The sequence below is a fragment of the Austrofundulus limnaeus genome, unplaced genomic scaffold, assembly GCF_001266775.1.
Source record: "Austrofundulus limnaeus strain Quisiro unplaced genomic scaffold, Austrofundulus_limnaeus-1.0 Scaffold1140, whole genome shotgun sequence".
Classification (NCBI taxonomy): domain Eukaryota; kingdom Metazoa; phylum Chordata; class Actinopteri; order Cyprinodontiformes; family Rivulidae; genus Austrofundulus; species Austrofundulus limnaeus.
Genome location: NW_013953542.1, coordinates 68,269 through 83,881, shown reverse-complemented (window position 1 = coordinate 83,881; position 15,613 = coordinate 68,269). Strand labels below are relative to the sequence as shown.

General features: G+C 40.3%; 1 protein-coding gene across 1 annotated transcript in view; it reads left to right on the top strand.

Annotated features, from left to right (window-relative positions):
* Window positions 1-291: 291 nt before the first annotated feature.
* The window catches only part of LOC106534317 (teneurin-3), a gene marked incomplete at both ends in the record, with an annotated part of 50,128 nt that continues 34,806 nt past the window's right edge, over window positions 292-15,613 (top strand). The window contains 2 exon segments of the mRNA XM_014030915.1: window positions 292-369; window positions 8,756-8,891.

Sequence of the window (15,613 nt, the reverse complement as noted above, 5' to 3'; positions counted from 1 at the left end):
TCCAGAGGACCTATACAATTTTTTTCTTTTTGATTTTTACCTGGATTACTGAGATGCATCAGGACTTTTTGACTTGACTTTGACTTTTTTTTTACTAAGTCTGACTTACAGTTCAACTGCTAAAACAGCTCATCTGAATAAAGTGACAATAAACACTGGTTGTTGGACTGTATATGAATAAGCTTTGAAAACATTTTCACAACAAATATAGAAATAATGTTTGTATGATGCTTAATTAAATCTTATTTCTAAATCTGTATTTTTTTCTCWTTTTTTTTCTTTCTGTTTTAGGATTTGGAAGGAAAACCACAATGATCCAATTTGGCAGGAAAATAGCACCATTCAATCGCTAGACCACTCAACAAGTTGGTAGGTTCCTCTGAGATCCATTCACYGGCTCCATCTGCCACATGTTAGCATTGTTCAGCGCTGTTCATTCTGATGAAAATTGTTCTGCTCCTCTGTCTAAATCCTTCATGAAGAAAAGAGAAGATAAGTGACAGATTGTCTTGATTAGGCTATTGTCATTCTTGTAAGATGGACAGCTGCTATGCAATTTGTACACATGCAAGGAAAAAATGATCAGTAAAAAGAAAGTGGGGGAAATATAAATAATGCAGGGGAATAAATAACCATTTTCTGTTGTCAAGTGGTTTTGGAAGTTATTTCTTCAGGAAAAGCTGTTTCCGGTGAAGAACCATGGCAGTAGTTTGGGTCTGCATGTATTCATGTTTTTGAGCACATCATCCACAATGTGGGGAGGGAGGGTGGTAGTACTATATGCAATGTCTATTTAACATCTAGCTGGATGTTAAATAGATCAGGCATTTGAAGGCAAATAACTTGGAGTTGACAAGGTAAAGGTTTAAGAGAAAAGGAAGTAAGATGTTAGCTACTCCTAACTTCTAACTTAAATAAATGTGGGATTCTTAACCAGAAATGTCTCTCAGTCAACATCAGCCAGACAGTGATGCTCGTAACAGCTAGATTTTTACCTGTAAAGATGATGTGGGTCACCTGTCCACGTATTCGGGGAGGTTCTTAAGAAAATCCTTCACGATCGTCCACTCAGCTGGATACTCCAGGCATATTAAGCTTCAGCATCTGCGTACATACGTCCCGTGATAGGGCAAGGTCAGGCTCACTGGTTCAAATAAGGCTTGCTTCCCACAGGAAGTCCAGACAAAGTTGCTTTGTGAGCTTTGMGCTAGTGCTTTTGGTGGGCAAATAGTAATAACAAGCTAATGGGATTAGTGTGCGACCAGGCCGCTCCTGGAACAACAACAAACACATTCATTTGTAATGGCTGCCATTTACCAGTGTTGTGTGAAAGTAGGTGTCCCCAAAAAAATGTTTTCCCACCAGAGGGGGCGCTCGTGAGTAGACAATATCGAAGTACAGTAATCTGTTTTTCCACCAGAAGATGGCACAAATCCCAAGTGAAGTCTCTGAGTTTTGTGTTGGCGCCCTCTGGTGGACTGTGTAAAATTGTCTGATGTAACATGTCATTACCCTAAATGCCAGCGTTCATATGATGCTGCTACAAAGCTCAAAGTCATAGTTTGTTGATATTCACTCACCGGCCACTTTATTAGGTACACCTGTCCAACTGCTCGTTAACACTTAATTTCTAATCAGCCAATCACATGGCGGCAACTCAGTGCATTTAGGCATGTAGACATGGTCAAGACAATCTCCTGCAGTTCAAACCGAGCATCAGTATGGGGAAGAAAGGTGATTTGAGTGCCTTTGAACGTGGCATGGTTGTTGGTGCCAGAATGGCTGGTCTGAGTATTTCAGAAACTGCTGATCTACTGGGATTTTCACGCACAACCATCTCTAGGGTTTACAGAGAATGGTCTGAAAAAGAAAAAACATCCAGTGAGCGGCAGTCCTGTGGGCGGAAAKGCCTTGTTGATGCCAGAGGTCAGAGGAGAATGGGCAGACTGGTTCGAGCTGATAGAAAGGCAACAGTGACTCAAATAACCACCCGTTACAACCAAGGTAGACAGAAGAGCATCTCTGAACGCACAGTACGTCGAACTTTGAGGCAGATGGGCTTCAGCAGCAGAAGACCACACCGGGTGCCACTCCTTTCAGCTAAGAACAGGAAACTGAGGCTACAATTTGCACAAGCTCATCGAAATTGGACAAGAGAAGATTGGAAAAACGTTGCCTGGTCTGATGAGTCTCGATTTCTGCTGCGATATTCGGATGGTAGGGTCAGAATTTGGCATCAACAACATGAAAGCATGGATCCATCCTGCCTTGTATCAACGGTTCAGGCTGGTGGTGGTGGTGTCATGGTGTGGGGAATCTTTTCTTGGCACTCTTTGGGCCCCTTGGTACCAATTGAGCATTGTTACAACGCCACAGCCTACCTGAGTATTGTTGCTGACCATGTCCATCCCTTTATGACCACAAAACCGTTACTAGCGTGGTGTACCTAATAAAGTGGCCGGTGACTGTACATTTACTGTCAAAATACCTTTTAGTACATATGTTGTTAAAATAAAACCTTATACAGTCAAATGATCATTTTACTGATACTGTATGTATAAAGACTGCAAAGGCTGAAAAATCGTGAAGTCAGTATGAAATTAGAGGTAGTTCAAGGATTTAATTGTTTATGCTTTTTAAGCTTACAAAAGTGTGGTGGGGGTTGTATTATACATAAAGTAGCTACATATATCCTTACTGAACTTCTGGAGTGAGTTTGCTGCTCTAAAAGTAAAGGGGACAAATAATATTGCACATCCAACATTTCAGATTTTATTTATTAAAAAAGTTTAAAATATCCAATAAATATTGTTCCACTTCATGATTGTGTCCCACTTGTTGTTGATTCTTCACAAAAAAAGTAAAATTTAATATCTTTAGGTTTGAAGCCTGAAATGTGGCAAAAGTTTGAAAAGTTCAAGGGGGCTGAATACTTTCACAAGGCACTGTACATTTTCTAAAGAATTGGAGCGAGTACAGAGGCAACGTTTCAGCTTGTTAAGATACTGTATCTCCGAGTCATYCTCACATACACACACATAATGATCATAATACAAGTTACAAATGCTAAATGTAGAACACAGAAAGACCAAACAACCAAAGAAAACAACATGAGTGGTTTTCAGACTACCTGGGCAGACGACAATGGTGTTAGTGCACTTCTGAATGTTGGAATTGCATCATCCTTTAGTGATAACCTTGATATTAATCCACTGTTAAATTCCCTTTTGTTCAGAAAGCTAGCACTCTTAAAGTGGCTCGCACAAATAAGATTTTTTTTTTCGTTGGAGGGTTAGTTCCAATAGTGAATACTGTGTCATCCTTGGAAAGCTTAAAAAGAGGGTAGTCTCCCCTCGGCATCCAAAAATACATTTCCTCAAAGGCATTATTTAATCTGAAAAGAACTGGACTGAGAAGTATTACGAGCTCAGCAGACGTGTGGTTTCACCAGTTGTTTGCTAGTTCTTGCTGCCGATAGCCTGCAGGAGTAGTGGGCAGTGGTGGGCAACGCTAACCCAAAAATTAGCTCCACAATTTCTAAAGCGCTTATGAAAACATTTAGGTCCACAACTTCAAAACCGCTTATGCCATAGTAAAACTAGCGGAAGCTAATTTTAAAGCACAAGTTCAATTTGTGCTTTAAAATTGAAATTCAGTTTTGTGTTTGGAGTGCGGGGGCACACCAAAAGACTTTTTTTTTTATACAGTTGTGACTTCAGCCATATTTTATGGCATCGTATGTTGGGGCAGCAGGTGAGAGGAAGCGGATGGATAAGCTCATCAAGAAGGCCAGCTCTGTGCTGGGACGCCCCCTCGACCCAGTGCAGGTGGTGGGAGACAGAAGAATTCTGACTAAAATAACATCAGTGACAGAGAATGTCTACGACCCCATGCATGGATCTGTGGCTGATCTGCAGAGCTCCTTCAGTGACAGACTGCTGCATCCTAAATGCACAAAGGAGCGTTACTGAAGATCCTTCCTCCCATCAGCTGTTAAACTCTATAACCATCACTGCTCCCAATAAACTCAGTAAGCATCCATGTTTGTGTTTGCACATCAAATAACTCAATCTCTCAGTCATTACATAAATACTACTCTGTGGCAATTGTACATCTATTTTCCAGTACTGGAACACCGCATGAGTCTTTCATGACTAATTACTTGTAATTTTAAATTCAATTTAATTCAATTCAGTTTATTTGAATACAACTGTTGTTTCAGAGCACTGTATAAAATAAATAAATAAATCTGAAAAATCCAGCAGACTGTGCAGAACATGTGGTCACTTGAAAGGCTGTTTCCATTCTATTCTATTCTATTCTATTCTATTCTATTCTATTCTATTCTATTCCCCTAAAATAAAATAAAAATTCACCTTGAGGTTGATTTCTCCAACGACTGTCTGAAAACTGGCCTATAACAAATGGATTATGGCCAATGCTAGCAAAACACTTGCAGTCCTTGAGCTAAAGAATGCCAATAGCAAAAAAARGTCTACTAGGCACTCTTTGGACAATTTGGACTTTTGAAACTACCTTGTGGGTGGGTGTGACTGAGTGGTTAAGGGAGGCAGCCTCTAACCAGAGAGTTGGCTGTTTGATTCCCTGCTAGTCAGTCATATGTCAAAGTGTCTCTGGGCAAGACACTGAACCTCAACTGCCTCTGATGTGGCTCCCATCAGTGTATGAATGTGATTTGAAGCACTGATTAGTCTCCCTAGATTGATTTGTACACGTTAGCTCTGTAGAGAGATAAGTGCTGTGTGAATGGATAAATGAGGACATAGATTGTATTGTAAACAGCTTTGAGTATCCTGGTTGGATAGAAATGTGCTATATAAGYACAGTCCATTTACCATTACTTGGTRGTCAGAAGRTTATTGAGGAGACAAAACATCAACCAGTCTGCTTCCTGAACAGCCAAAGCATTAGAGATAGTGTAGCAATAATCCCCCATGGAGCATGATGGGTAATGGCACTTCAAAGTGTTGACATTGAAGTCAGCTTGTCAGTGGTGTACAGAGGATCCTCCTGGTGAACCAATCCTCAGTCCCAGGWGCTCCCCATCACAACTACTACTTCTAATAGAAGATCTRCAGAGAAATGATCAATATTTACACTGATGACTGTTCATTTTATCACAACTCCGAGCTCAGTGCAGGTGTTGACATTGTCTGTTCTAACACTAGTGCATAGGAATCAAAGTTTTCCATTGGGCCGGTAAATGACATAATATTTAGAAAGTGCAAGCATTCTTTTTACTTTGAAACTTTCTGAAGAGTGGGACGTTGGTAMTTTTGTCATTTGTGCTGACTCTAACAAGACTTGAGAATGAGTTCTGTCATCTTGCCTTGGTTGGTTTGGGGAAAAATTGTTCCCACAAACAGGGAACACGTTAAATGTAAAGACCTTAAGTGAAAACTTGATGACCTCTAACTCTATGTTCTAACTCTAGGCAAATACAGTATACTGTATTTAAAAATGTCAGAAGTCACAGGACAAAGAGCTCGATGATCTGTCAGACTAAGTGTGAGTTTTCTGATGACGACCGTATCACACTTTAGTCYCTCATTCCTAGGATCAACTGTTTCAAACTCAGTTMTGTCTGCAGAGATCACACAACTCAGGAATGACATTGTGTTCAAAGTTCAAGCTTCACTTAAGTTGGTCAACAGTACTCTAGTAAATGTTTCCTACACAACTGTTTCACCTGTTCTAACACAAACACAAAAGGATGATGATGATTCATGAGGTGACAGATGTGTCCAGTAACCTTTTAGACTTTAAAGCAGGTCACCTACTGGCCTGGAATGGTTTAAAGATGTTGCTGATTAAATGGAGGTATGTCTGGTTTGCTGCCAGTTTCAACCCACAAGCTTCATCCACAGAAATCCTGTGCAAGTAAAGGAATCCCCTTCCCATTGTCTGACCTGCAAATTGACTTGGTGTGACCCATAACACTTCTGAAGTGAAATTCCACATTGGCCACCACTCTCAAGCATCAGGCCAAGCAAACAGAATGGTCGTTAGTTGGGACACCAGTACAAGTATTTTTCTATTGAATTTCTGAGTTGAATTCAATTCAATTCAATTCAAAAATACTTTATTGATCCCAGAGGGAAATTAGTTAATAGAATTTGGCAAAACAAACATCTTGTGCACTTCATTCACAACTTATTCATATAAAGCGTATAAAGTTTTTTTCCAGCAGCATCTAAAATAACTCTTGTTGTCCAAAATTACTTTTTTCTTTAATAGAAGAAAAAAATGAAATATTTTACTTGTTTATCAGCAAACATAAAACAGGCCAATAATTTAATAATTCACTTCAGACAATGCTTTGTATCACAGAACAGGAATAGTCAGGATTTCCTCATACAGTATTTCCTCTGGGGACTTTGTCTCAACTTGAAAAAAGTGTTATTCATGTTAATAATAGATTATGCACACATACATAGTCTGTGTCACAGAAAAGTTATGGATRTTTCAAACTGACAAATGTATGCATTCAGTTCAGTTTTTCTATTTTTGTTTTTGTCTCAGTGTGTTTTTTCTATCTTTTATGCCTGTTTTTTGTTTGATGAAATTMATTCTGAAATGCAATGAAATATATTTTATATAATATTTATTTTTTTCAGCTGCTCCTTTTCTCAAGGAATTGCCACAGTGAGCGAAAAACCCACAAGGATTTGGCAATTGTTTTTATACTGGATACTTTGTGGAATTAAGGACCTTTCTCCAGTGTGATTTGATAATGCACACCTAATAGCTGGGTTTCAGTCACGTGGTTTCAAAGGCGGAGCGATCTCCACTGGAGGGCAGGGGGTAAAACTACTGTAGAGTCTATATTGTATGGATTTAGATCTTATTTCACAACTGTATGGAGCAAAACTTTGTTGTGGTGACAGATAACAACCCACTCACTTACATTTTAACATCTGTCAAATTGGATGTGAGCAGTCATCGTTGGCTTGCTGCACTTTCCACCTACAATTTCAAGCTGCAGTATAGAGCTGGGAGCAAAAATCTTGATGCAGATGCATTATCTCGCCACCCTCGTGGCGATTCTGCAGATAACACCTTACAGAAAGACTTGGATTTCATCTTTAAATTTGCTCAAGACCATAGCAGTGAAACTAACGATATTGATCCTGAGGTCRTCTCTGCAATTTGCCACTCCTGCCTTGTGAGAAACCCACCAGCCAGTCAACCCATCAGAAAAGCCAATTACTTTGGTTGAATCATTAAGCAGGTACACCACTGCTATTCCTGATGCGTATGTCAATGAGCAATACAATGGTTTGCCTGTCATTCTCTCTGTGTCACATCATGACCTTAAAGAGAAGCAACGAGCTAATCCAGTAATCAGAGAGGTCATCCATCAGCTGGAATCTGGAGAAAGAGTCCCTCCATTAGTGAGGCAAGAACTCCCAGATCTAGCTCTTCTATTAAGAGAGTTGAAAAGACTTGAGTTGCTGAATGAAGTTTTATATCGAAGGCAGAGTAATGATGAAATCTGTTACCAGTTGGTGTTGCCTGAAGAGTTGAGAGCAATGGTTTTAACAAATCTTCATGATGATGTGGGTCATYTGGGCATCGAAAGAACATTAGATCTTGTACGTTCCAGCTTCTTCTTGTTAKGATTTGTTTTTTGTTTCTTTTAAGAGTACCCAAAAACAACTTAAACTGACAAGAAAAACAGGACAAAGACAAAAATGGTAAAAGGTAAGTGAGTTTATTATTAGGGATGTCCTGATACCACTTTTTCACTTCCGATACGATACCGATATTACAACTTTGAGAATTGTCCGATACCGATATTGCCCGATACCGATAATTGACCCGTTACCATAACAGTACAAGTCACACACTTTTTACCTAATTTGTAATGTAAAATCTTAGAAAAGTCTTGATCAAGTCAAACGGTGAAAAAGAGTAGGTATGAGAAAAACTGACCCATTTATTTTTAATCAATGGGTCACATACATTTTAAACTGAAGAACATTCTATTATTTAATCAAATAAATTATAATACCCTGAAAAATAAAGCATCATGTGGAGATCAGTCTCTCACTCCTGCAGGGAGCAGTTTTTATCACTGCTCTCGTCATGTCGTGCTCATATTCCAAAACAAAAGCTGCGCTCTCCTTTCTTCTGTCCATCGACCCGAGCTAATCCATGGGATGTCAAAACTGTAAGCGTGCTGTCCTCGCTTCTGCCAGCTTAGAACCACCGACCGAACCAGAGAGGAGGTTCTGAAACAGCGCGGCTGTGTGCGGTCACTGGACCGAGGCTGAACGAACCGAGCCGAAACGCAAAGCTGCTACCAGGGTGGACAGTAGTTGTCGCTCCGGTTTAAAACGTTCACGGTTCTGTTCCCCCTCGGAAAACTTGTGCGTGACAACTTTACACTTAGCTGCAACTCTGTTTCTGATGAAAATAGAAAGTCCTGCCGACATTCTTGCTAGCTTGTTAGTGCAGCATGTTGTTGTGATCACGTGAGCGCTACATGCTGGATCCAAGCGCTGCTGGATAGAAACACTGGAGCGGAGGCAGTGAACTGCTGGAAAAAGGGGGAAAAAGGGGGAAAACTGTTTAGGATGATCTTCTCAGGTAAGTGTTTGAAGTTGTTGAATGTGTTAATTGTTGGTTTTCTTACAGGATCCAGGTGAGGAGGCTGACAAGGACGAGGAGGTTTGTAGAGGTTCTTTGTTAGGAATCGATCACAGGTAATTTCCAATTGTGTCTCTTGCAGATTTCCGTTAAAGAGAGAGAGGCAGGGTGGAGGACAACGAATCACTTCGATCTTGGAGTGAAAAAAACCAACAGTCTGGATGAGAACCAAATGTGGAGTCACCAGGAGGATCAGGACGGTCCTGCCTGAACACAAGGTAGGTGTAGAAAAAATACAACAAGGGTTAAATAGGTTTTCACAAAGAATTAAACTGAGGCTATCTTAAACAGTACCATGGGCAACTGAATAATCCAGCGTCGGATGGATCTCAGAAGGTGACTGAAATACTCTCAGGCTTAATCAGAGCAGACTATGCACAGGTGAGTCCATCCAATCTCTGCCCACCGAACCCTCAGTGAACTGCAAAACAATTAGCCAGGTACAGCAGCAGCAAACCTCCACACTTCTGGCCACACATAGCATCTGATGTTGAGATTAAAATCCGAACTTGCAACAAATGTGTGAGACGTAAAATTCCTCCTGAAAGATCTGCACCACTTGTAAACATCAAGACCACGGGTCCTTTGGAGTTACTCTGTATGGACTATTTGTCCCTTGAACCAGATCGAAGTAACACCAAAGATATTCTAGTTATAACTGATCAATATACGAAGTTTGCAGTTGCAATACCTACACCAAATCAAAAAACAAAGACAGTGGCAAAGTGTTTATTTGAAAACTYCGTTGTGTGTTATGGATTACTAGAGCATCTACACACCAACCAAGGACCTGATTTTGAATCAAAGCTCATAAAGGAACTCTGCAACACCTTGGGTATTGATGAGACCCAAACAACTCCTTACCATCTTCGAGGGAACCCCATTGAACGATTTAATCAGACACTTCTCAATATGCTTGACACTTTGGAACAAAAACAGAAAACCACTTGGAAAGAATATGTGAAACCTTTAGTGCACGCTTATAACTGCACCAAAATGAAGTCACTGGATTTTCACCTTATGAACTCATGTTTGGACATCCACCTCAACTTCCAGTAGACCTAGCATTTGGGCTGCCAGTACGAGAGCAACAGTGCACCACTCATTCAGAATATGTTCAGAAATTACAGTCCCGGCTTGAAGAAAGTTTTGAAATTGCTTCAAAAAATAAAGCAAAGTCTGCTATGAAAATCAAGCACCAGTTTGATCAGTGTGTCACACCATCAAAGWTGGAGGAAGGAGACAGAGTCCTTGTTCGAAATGTCAGGCTTCAAGGAAAACACAAGCTGGAGGACAAATGGGAGCAAGATGTTTATGTGGTGGTGAAGAGAGCTGGAGAATTGCCTGTCTATACTGTGCGTCCAGAAAAGAATSCTGATGGACCAACCCACACTCTCCACCGTGATCTCCTTTTGCCTTGTACATTTCCTCAAACTAGTGACACTGAGGACACACCAGCACACCACCTCGAAAACCTAAAACGACGAGTCAGAAATTAACAGACCCAGACCCAAATGAAGAGTTGGAAGAGGAGGATGTTGGAGATGAGTTTCCCATACCATAGGTTTACCCCACAACATTCATGTCCAGGAGTTCACTACAGGCTAATGAACCTCATGGAGATTTTCAACCTCAATTTCAAAGTGATCATGTTTCTACCGCAGCCAGTGTTTGTCATGTGTATCCTGAAATCTCAACTTTGAATTCCCCTTTAATTGATGATAGAGAATCTCCTGCTGTGTCAGCACCCCAAGGCACAAACACAGTCACAGCATCTGAAAACATCTCTGTGGAAAGAGAGGAGCTTGCATCTACTAATAACTCATCCAGACCTGAAGAATTGGAAAGATCCAAAGGCCAACCTGAAGAAGAACCAGAGCTTCCTGACCAAGCAGAGATATCCCCTGTTCTAACTGAACCATTGCTTAGCTCAGTTGAAGAGACTAAACCTTGTGTTCCGTGATCCACAAGACAACTGCAAGTTCTCTAATCACCTTCAGTATTCGATTTTAGGCAATCCTTTAATTCCTGTTGTTCAGACATTGTTTCGTAGTTTAGATGTCTGTGGTAAAGCAATATCCGTCTTTTAAAAATAAGACCCCAAAGGGTGGATTAATTTTGTCGAAATCCCAGCTACATTAATCAATATATGGGTATATTTATACACAAAAGCTGTCAGAATGTGTCACTCTGTTTGGGAAGCAGACGGAAACATGTAGCATGAAGCGTATGTGTACACACATGATTCATGTGGATTTTATTTTGAAATCAGAAGATTCAAAAAGACGACAGCGATACTGTTTCAACCATAGATATCAAAAGCTTCTATGTTTTGAGCTGTGTTTGGAGTTTGTCTTTCACTGAATAAATAATTTTTTGCTCTGACTTCCACATTTATCACTGGATTTATCATGAGATCTCCTTCCTGCACACACTCCCTACTCAGTGTGTCGCACCGAAGCAGAGCTGAGTGACTGTATAAATCAGGGTGCAAATAAACAGCTGCAAACTGTGCTGCACAGCGGAGTGGAGTGTAAATCCAGGGTCAATTTGGTGTTTTTAGCCTTCCTATGTGAAAGTTACTGTTGTCTGAACTTTCTTCGCTTAGCCTTCAGAGGTGCTGGATGCTTTTTTGCTCTCTCCTGAACCAGCCCCTCCTACCCTGCTTTGCAGCTTTTTCACTCTTGTGCAATACTGCCAAGAAGCACATCACTTTTCTTTGCACATATCGCCGCAGTTTGGGGAGGTGATTTGTTGAAACAGACTTTTGGCTCGTGGTGATAAATAAACAGTTGTTGAGGATTGCTAGTTCTGCTGCTTCTTTGTCATATTCTTATGTTTATAATAGGACTTTGGTAGGAAATCATTCGATATATTAGTAATTTTAAACTGTTTATCGGAGAACAAAGCAATGCATTCTGGGTACAGGACAGAGCAAATAACACAGAAGACAGGAAACTGTCTTCATGTCAAAATAAGAACATGAATTTAACTTTTCCTTGCTTATGTTATGACTCTAATTACCACCCCTTCTCTTTGAGCATATTCTACTCTGGTTCGGGTCTGTTCAGTTCTGCTCAAGTGTGTGTGTGTCTCCATGTGTCCTTCACTGTGTGTGTGATTATGGGCAGATTATCCACAATGCCATTGTGTTAAATGCCATTGTGGTTTTACCATTCGGTATGTATTTATTTATTTATTTATTGTTGCAGTGTTGTTTATAAGTGCTTGTTTAACTGTGGGTGGCCATTTTGTTCAGATATCTATATCTATATATACTACAACCATTGTTTAACCAGATTCCTCCTCCTGGTTGTAAAGTTCTCCTCCACAACGGCTGACTGTTATTTGTAAGAATGAAAGGGGGGAAAAAACTTTTAGATTTTAAACTGACGGTTCTTTCAACCAATAAAGAGAACCACGGTCAAAGTTTTACACAATCAGATCACAGCAGGGCAGGGTGGGTCATGCTGTCTGACTGACAGTGGGTGTTCGCAGCCTCGAGTCTCTCCACATMGGCTGCCTTCGTGGTGCACCATTCAAACATTGCTCATCAAGTTTTGCTCTCCTATTTACAACATTTCATAAGTTATAAAGTGTACTGCCACATGACCTTTTGGAAAAAAACTGTAACAATGTAAGCACCTCCACCTCTAGTGATGGTACACGTGCGTTAGCACCCAAAGCTTCAGATTGACTAGGAAGTAAAAGGGGGGCTTTGAGTAATATACGTTGGGAACCACTGAGCTAGGGTATATAGCCTCTAAGAACAAAATGTTATCGGAGGGGGCGTGCTTAAGTTACAATGATTCTGCATTGTACTGACTGGAGACAGTATTCTCTCTCCACTGTTAAAGATGATGATCAGTACTTGATGAAATCATTTATTTAGCGCTACTGTATTTTTAGTTTTAGAAAGCACAAATTTGCATAAAGTTCAAGAAATTTAATAAAATCCCTAAAGCAAAAATGTTTGGTCCACAATTAGCGCTATAGAACTTTAGGGGACTAGTGCCCACTATAAGAGTTCTTACATCTCTTATAACGAAAGTTATAAGGAAATTATTTAATTTCAGTTTAATTGCAGTTTATTTATATAGCACCAAGTCACAACATACGTTGTCTCAGGGCACTGTACATAAAAAGAATAATCCAAAGAAGAAGCCAGCAGAATGTGTTGAATCACTTCATCACAGTCTCCCTTCCTGAGCAAATGGTGGAGAGGAAAAACTCCCTGCTAATCAGGAAGAAACCTCCAGCAGAACCAGGCTCAGGGCAGGAGAACATCTTCCTCAACCTGCTGGTTGAGGGACAGGAAAGAGACACAGACAAACACAGAAGAACTGGTCCAGGACTGGTCCAGGTGCACCTTCTTCTGGAAGAGACAAAAAATAACATGATAGAAATAATTTACCAAGCGTTCTTAACTTATTAAGGAAATACCTTTTCTGTGCAAAGGTGAATAATAATACAATAAGTTATGTAACTCAGTGAATTTGACTTGATTCAGCAACAAACGTGATCATTTATTTACATAAATCAAACAAATTACGAGTGAACAACTTAATTGTGGGCAATCAATTTTTCAATAAAAGTTTAAGAATTAACAACAATGAGCATGTGTTCGCGCTAATTAATTATTAATACGACAACTTCAGAAACAACAAAACATCAGGCTTAGATGTAAAATAAAACAGGAACATTTGCAGGTACTTATACTTAGGTTTTGGCAAGGCAGATAAGTGAAGGAATAGGAAGAAAGGAGAATTAATTAGTTATTTCTAACTTTACCTTAACGAATCAAAAAGAAAAAAAAATGTGTAGGTCTTCTGGACAGGTTCTTCTCTAATGAAACGTTTCGTCTCTCTTCCAAGAGACTTCTTCAGTCTGAGAGTTTCAGGCAAAATTCAGGCTTTTAAGCACTGCCTCCATGTGACTGATACTCACATCACATGGCTATCGTTGACACCTAATTAACACCTATTGTTAACAGGGGGTGGAGTGATACTGGCAATAGCAGCACTGTAGAAGGGGGACAACTGAAAACGGAGGCCTCCACCTCTGTTTAATGATGGACGGTCTTTCTTCACAAAAATGGCTTCTTTTACTCCTCTCTCAAACCAACGTTCCTCTCTATCAAGAATGAGAACATCCTCATCTCTGAAAGAGTGACCGCTGGCCTGTAAATGAGTGAAAACTGCAGATTTCTGGCCATTAGATGTAGCTCGTCTGTGTTGGGACATTCTTTTGAACAGTGGCTGCTTTGTTTCCCCGATGTATAACTGGTCGCAGTCCTCCTGGCACTTAACAGCATATACAACATTGCTCTGTTTGTGCCGGGGCACCGGATCTTTGGGGTGAACCAGCCTTTGCCGTAATGTGTTTTGGGGTTTGAAAGCYACTGGGACATCATGTTTAGGAAATAAACATCTCAGTTTCTCCGAAACACCCGCAACATACGAAAAAATCACTGGTTTGGGGTCTTCATTTTCACCTGAAGGTTGCATGGAATCCTGTCTGTGTTTCCTGTCTGCTTTCAGGAAAGCCCAGTCAGGATAACCACACTGCTCCAGGGCCTGTCGTGTGTGTGATTTCTCTTTCTCCCTGGCTCCTGGGTTTGTAGGGACACTTAAAGAATGTGGTTTTAACCAGGAGAGCAAGGCGTCATCCACTCGGTCTCAGCCAAAGTCAGGAACACTAGTAACAAGCCATCTTTTACCTTGAGGAAGACAGGTAACCCATCAACAGTCCAGGCAGTATGAAGGTCATAGAGTGGGCAAGGAACCCCAGTTTCTTACTCACTCAGACCCTCCAGGCAGGTACTCCTCAGCGCCAGCACGTCATGTTGACCTGTTGCACTTCAACACTGAAAAAATAAGTTATTTCAACTCAAGACATTTGCAATATGATTCATAAATAAAAGGTTGGTGTTTCATAATAAAACATAAACCATAATGATTAGTAAGTAAAATATTTCGACAGAAAAATCCATAACATAGCTGAATCACACTGAGAGGGAACGGATCTGTCCTCCTTTCTCGTGCAACTTTGATAAACATTGTCTCTCATTATCAAATGCATAAGAACTCTTASTTAAAAGAAAAATAAATCAAAATAATGGAGATTATTCTGTTTATTACCTGATTAAGAAAAAGAGTATGTCTCTTTAAGGTTAAGCTGACCTTTATGGCCTACATTCGGTTTAAATGGAACAGAGTTCTGTCTGTTTTAAAGGGCCTGTCAGAGGCCTGAGGTCAAAGACAGTTTTATTGTTTGTTCCACTTGAGGTGACCACTACACCACCACTACAAATGCTGTTACACACCTAACATAACATACCCATTTTTAATGTGTGTGTACTCTGGTGACAGTACCAAAGTTTCAGTAGCTACCAATATCACTGAGGTACAATTCTTGACATTTAAACCAATTCATAAATGAGTTTTACAAACGTCCCAGTGTTCACACACAAACCTACACCACCACACARAGACAAATCTTACAGCATACTTGTCACCTCACAGCAACAAAGTGGCAGGTTCACCCACAGCCAGGGGCTGACTAGGGCAAAAAAAGTGGCCCGGGAATTTAGTACCTGACTGACTGGCCCATTCAAGGTCCGGGCTGGCAGATGATGTCTGCAAATGCTGGAGGCCGATGGTGGAGGCAGAAACAACAAACGTCATCTCAGGGCACTGTACGAAACCTAAGAATGTAATGTTGAGGAATTAGAAAAGTTATTAAGATAGCAGAGCAGCAGTTAGCTCACAGGCATTGACCCTCAGAGTTCTATATGGTTCTTCTTGACTTATTTTGATTTTACCCCCCAAAAATAACATTATTATAACCTAATGTGGTATCATTTTCTTTTTCCAGCACATGAACTGTATGAATTTAAACTTTTTTTTTCATTTGAATATACTATTACTGTATATTAGAC